This window comes from Protomyctophum parallelum (genome assembly GCF_964188405.1).
Source record: "Protomyctophum parallelum genome assembly, chromosome: 20".
NCBI classification, from domain to species: domain Eukaryota; kingdom Metazoa; phylum Chordata; class Actinopteri; order Myctophiformes; family Myctophidae; genus Protomyctophum; species Protomyctophum parallelum.
Genome location: NC_139718.1, coordinates 9737583 through 9743481, shown reverse-complemented (window position 1 = coordinate 9743481; position 5899 = coordinate 9737583). Strand labels below are relative to the sequence as shown.

Sequence of the window (5899 nt, the reverse complement as noted above, 5' to 3'; positions counted from 1 at the left end):
CGCAGAAATCTCACCAACAAGGCCTGCAATATGCAGTGGAGCAATATGTGCATGACATAAAGGTGTCTTCAAACAAGATTGAAGCAAAAGTGTATCACTCCCAAAGAAAGAGAGAGAAACCCCATCTTTTAGTTGTCAACTATATGGACAACAGTATCACTGGACAGGAGTGTTCATGTATTGCAGGGTAAGTATTTTTAATCAAATATGTGGTTCTATTAACATGCAAATGAATCTAATACAGATTGATTCAGGATACCAAAGTACTAAATTGTTAGTCTCATGATTTGTACCTTTTCATATTTGAATCAGCATGTTTCTAAATCTGCAAATTAAACAAATAAAACATTGAAATGATTCTGGATGGCAAAATAACATCAACACACCGCAGTAATATTGCAACAGTTGACTTTTCATTTGTACCTTTACAATGTCATAATCAGCAGAATCCTATTCTACTATTGTCATTACCTAAGTCAACACACTGAAGCCTATATGCCTCAGTCTCTAACATCATACAGTATAGGCCCAGTGAAGAAACATGCTATGTTAAAGTTCAAACACAGGTATATTTAAAACAAATCTTTTCTCATTCAGGGCAGAGGGTTACTGTTCCCACATTGTGGGTTTGTTTCGATACCTGGATCTGCAGCGTCCTCAGAATGAGCTGGTTTGTTCGACAAGTCTTCCACAGCAGTGGCACAAGCCGAGGGGAAAGAAGTTGGAGGCACAGCCGGTCACAAAGGTGGTGGTGGCAAAGGCTAAACTGAAGCGCAAGAGGAGGCCCGTTTTCTCCTCTTACACTTGCAACAGGTAATAAAACACACATCAACTTGAAATATCCTGGTAAATTTGGTTATAGTTTCAATCGTAAAGCAGTACACCTGATTCAGCTTTTTCTACTGCAAGTAAACTGTCCGGAGTGTCTGAGGAAGCCTATGAAGCAATGAAGAAGATGGACACCACACCAGTCAGCTACCTGGTCCAGAAAACCCCTATATTGTTACCTCTTGGAAAGGAAATGTTGCCCATCGGCTGTGGCCTGAGTTACCAGGTAAATGGTTTAAATGCCCTTTGGGATGAGGTGAGGGGAAGAAAAAAAAAAAACATGTGTACATTGACATTCCATACATGTCGTTACACACAATATATAGCATAGGGATTTATTTTACATAATACTTAATACAACAAAGAAACAAATGCACTGTATAGGACAGTAAGAAACTAAGAATGCAAATGGTCAGTCATTCCCATATTCAGAATAAATACCCAGATCTATAGTATTTGTTGAAGTATTAGTTATATTTATTGTTAATTTGACATTCACATGATCTAACATACCCCACAAAATACTCCACACATACTCCTCAACCATGGTGCACTGCTAACCTTTCAGTATCATTGGTTGAAAGTTGGAGAGAATACTCACAACATACCAAATCTCATTTATGTTGTGCAAGCGGATGTTGGGAATTCTGCCAGAGACTATTTTAAACTTTTTTATTTTTGAAATAGCCCTTTCAACATGAATTCGGTGGTGAGCAATGGTCTTTGTTTTGCTGACATCACATGATGGCATCTGACGGTTAGAACGGACAAATGGAGGGATGTTTAATTTCAGCCCCACATCCTCCATCTCTTGGTCTATTAGGAAACCTTTATCTGCCATAAGCCCATCACCCTGCTTAAGGTAGCCATTCAAAATCAGTTCTCTCAGGAGAGGTATGATTCCACACTGCTTAACTATCTCCTTGTCTGATATAGAACCTGTAAATAGGGTGGAACAAAACATAATAGAGCCTCTTGGGTCAACAATAATCAATGATTTGAGTGTGTTGGTAGATTTGTAATTAGAAAATGTTTCACTCTGTAGCTTCAAAGAGCTTGGTTGCTGAATTCTAATCTCTGTGCAGTCCAGGATTGCAAATGTTGTAGGGAATTCAGACCGGTACTTGGGTGGCATTTTCTGTGTTAATATATCTCTGTGGGGCCACATAGGAAGTCGCCCAAGTGTGGTGAACATAAAATCAATCCATGAGTTGAACAAAATGCTTACACTTTGATGACTAATGTTAAACTTGAAAGCAAGCTCTTTGTTATCAAAATTTTGACGTAACTTCATCAGAACCAGAAGGAGCTGCTGACGCAAAGGCATGAGTGTTATTTGCTGGTCAACTTTTCTGTAAATCAGGGGTGCCATTTGTGGCAGAGCATTTGCACTGTTAGGAATGCTGAATATGGTGCACAGGCCATTAAACTGCTCATAGGTAAATCCTGTATTATACTGGAAGAAATTTGGAATGGTACTGAACTGAATTCTTTCTGGGGTCATTTCATTTCGATTGCTGAGAGCTCTTTCTAAATGCTCAATTCGTTTGAGCATTTCAGCCTTCTCACTGTCCGCTTCCCGACTCCTGGGTTGGTGGGGTTGGTCTTCGACCTGCGCGTGGTGTTCTACAGCGGCATGGCATTCTTCTTGAGCCTTCTCACTGTCCTCTTCCTGTCTCTGGTGATGGTGGGGTTGGTCTTCGACCTCCATGTGGTGTTCCACAGCGGCATGGCATTGCTCCTCGACAAGGGATTCTTCATTCACTTGGTCCTGGGCATGGCATTCTAGAAACAAGTTACATCTTTATTAAAACAACAATGTAAATATTTGAATACAATATATAGTTTGTATTTAATTCATCATGTTCTGTGGTTGTAATTGTATTTTTTTTTATAATTTCCCAGCTACCATTCTTGGAGAAAACACAGCCTCCTGCACCATCTTGCAGTGCAACATCAATCTGTGGCGAAACAAACCTTCCAATGCCGATGGCCAGTGAGGTCTACATACCAGAGCACACTACCAGCTTCAGTTTGGAAGATGCTCGCCAAATACAGAACAACACAAAGGAGCAAGCGTCATGTCCACAGTGGCATCGACAGAGGGAGGGCAGAATCACAGCCTCTAAATTTGGAATGGTGCTTAAACGTAAAAAAATTACAGATAAATTTGTACAGGATATATATTATCCCAAGCCATTCAAATCGAATGCAACAAGTTATGGATCAAACAATGAGGCTTTAGCCAAGAAAAAGTACATTGATACATTTCCTGAAAGGCACCTGCACAGTTGTGGCCTTTTACTGCAGCCAAGTCTGCCTTTTCTTGGGGCATCACCAGATGGTATTGTATGCGATGGCAGTGGTGGGAGTGGGTTGCTTGAAATTAAATGTCCCTTTGCTGCAAGGGACATGACGGTGGCCCAAGCAGTAGAAAATGTAAAAGACTTTTACATTGTAAAAGTGGGAGAGACCTTCACCATCTCTAAAACTCACCAGTGCTACAGCCAGATTCAAGGCCAGCTGCTACTGAGTGGCCTAGAATTCTGTGACTTTGTGCTTTACACTAGAAAAGATGTGTTTTTTGATAGAGTGCACAGAGACACAGAATGTATCAACCAAATGATTGTGAGACTCCACAAATTCCATGTTAGCCATTTTACTGTCAAGAAATGAGATGTTACTGAGTGTTGTTAGTACTGTACACTATCTGTTGGCTCCAGTTTAGGCAGCGATGTCCATGTGTGGCAGAAATGTGCTGGATTTTATTTTTTGAAACTTTAGTTTTTTTTTTTACACATTGTCATGTTCTATGAATGCCTTATAAAGCAGAGGTTCTCAAACCTTTTCGGGCCAAGAACCACCAAATTTGCACTGTTTACTGACATGTATTTGCACTGAAGCAGTGTTCTATTTTTCTACGTGAAAATGGCACTGTCACTTTATTTCTCAGCTGCCAAGTTACTTTAATAAAAAATTCTTAACTGACATTTCTCTCTTTTTTCCCCCACTTCTTAAACCAATATCACATCTATCAATCTATCAATCAATCAATCAATATCACAATCTCTTCAAGGAGAAACTGCTTTTGCACATACATACCAATTTCTGCTGTGTGCTGCTCTGCATCAGGATTCCTCTTTGGCAAACATGTCATGAACCTGGAATTTAATTTATTCAAAAATTGGTATACTTAATTAAAAATGTGCGTATAATAGAATGGTTCACTCAATGCATATTTAATAATATAATATTTTTTAATAAACATGAAACAATCAAGGAAACATGCTATTCACAGGTCACTGATACACCCAAAATGATTATCTTATGAAAGCTTAATGCTCTGCTTGAATGTTACCTTTTTTTAGGGGATGGTCTGCATGCAGTACGTGAACCTCCTGCATCAACAGGGTTTGGGTGTGCTTTCGTTGGCTTCCCATCAATGAAGTGCTAGAAACACATACACACATTGATTCATAACATACATGGATGCATGAAGAAGTTCAGTCATACATCAATGACATTTGAGACATGGATTTCTTAACATTGATCTACATTATTCATATTTGTAATGTTTGCAAACTTAATTTGCGTTGTCTCTGTCTAGCCTGTAAAACTTTAAATGTGCCATTTTCAGCATTTTGCCACCTAGTAGTATCATGACTATCGTAGCTGTATTCCATCCATCGATTTTTTTCTTCGTTTTTATATAGGCAAAATAAAAGTCTTCCTCGATCAAATATATCTACCATAGTCTTGAATATATTCTTGATAGCTCTCGTCCATAGTGTCAATGACTTCTCTATGGACCAGAGCTAGCTAACTAGCTAGCCAGCCTCATTGTCTAATGTCTCCATCAGCCTCGTCGTCTACCAATATATAATGGCCCTGGATGTTTTATTTTGTTACGCATATAAGGCGAGGCTAGTGATGTTAACTGCCACTGTTCTAATAATTAATTATCTTGATACAATACTGTGACTGTCACCATCTTATCCGAGGGACCGAGGCTAATGCTAACAGTCTCTCTGTTATCATTAGCCTCGGTCCCTCGGTTTCACTCATTCACCCTCCCTGCTACTAAATCATACTATGTCAACTTTTACTAGTCAATGGTTAAATCAATCGTCTAATAAACAACAAAAAACTTACCTTGGAGCAAATGTAGGTGTGCGTTGTAACTTTCCCCGCGTTCAGTTGTTTGTGTGGCCGGCCACATAATTTAATCCACAGCCTGCATTTATCCAGCGTTCGTTTGGGCTTCGGGAAAGGAATAAAAAATGCCCCCTCCAATCGTTCTGGGTACCTTGAGTCACTGTTGCAGGTTCCCCAACAGCAATGTTTGACCATGGCGATATTATAGTGTGGATATTGTTGTTGTTAATACTTCTAATACTCAGAGGAAAAGGAGCGAGATAACATGGGCCGCAATGGAGCAGACGGAAGAGTGTCCGGCTTAGCAACAGTTACTAGGGCGGGGCGAGAGGGGGGCGGGGCTTACCGCAAGGCCTATTAGGACCACCACGCCAGGAGGGATACAGGCCCCATTAGCTTGCCTTGCATAGAACCCACTGCACAGTGTGTTTATGTATGGGCAAGAGAGAGAGCGAGAGAGAGAGAGAGAGAGAGAGAGAGACATTGTTAAAACTGTTAGTAGCTAGCTTGTCTTGCACCCTTTCCTGGTGTGTGTGTGCGTGTGGGGGCGGGTGCGTGTGTGTGTGTGCGCGCACGTGCTCGCTTTTGTTAGAGAGTACACGTGTCTCTCTGCTGGAGGTGTGGTTGTGCGACCTCTACTGAGAGATGGATATCCTCATCTGCCCTTTGCGTGTTATCCCAGGGGCCAGGGGGGGGGTGTGTGTGTGTGTGTGTGTGTGTGTGTGTGTGTGTGTGTGTGTGTGTGTGTGTGTGTGTGTGTGTGTGTGTGTGTGTGTGTGTGTGTGTGTGTGTGTGTGTGTGTGTGTGTGTGTGTGTGTGTGTGTGTGTGTGTGTGTGTGTGTGCCTGTCTGTCTCTGTTTGTGCATGCCACTGCATGGATGCATAGTGTGTGTGTGTGTGTGTGTTGTCAGGTCTG

General features: G+C 41.1%; 2 long non-coding RNA genes across 2 annotated transcripts; one reads left to right on the top strand and one right to left on the bottom strand.

The window, feature by feature from the left end:
- Window positions 1-601: 601 nt before the first annotated feature.
- On the top strand, window positions 602-3473 carry LOC310877342. The gene is made up of 3 exons (XR_014570801.1): window positions 602-813; window positions 936-1054; window positions 2734-3473. It is a non-coding gene; the product is annotated as an uncharacterized lncRNA (long non-coding RNA).
- LOC310877343 lies at window positions 1467-5240 on the bottom strand. Its single transcript, XR_014570802.1, has 4 exons — window positions 4981-5240; window positions 4187-4278; window positions 3931-3989; window positions 1467-2613 (listed from the first exon to the last, which is right to left on the bottom strand). It is a non-coding gene; the product is annotated as an uncharacterized lncRNA (long non-coding RNA).
- Window positions 5241-5899: the final 659 nt, after the last annotated feature.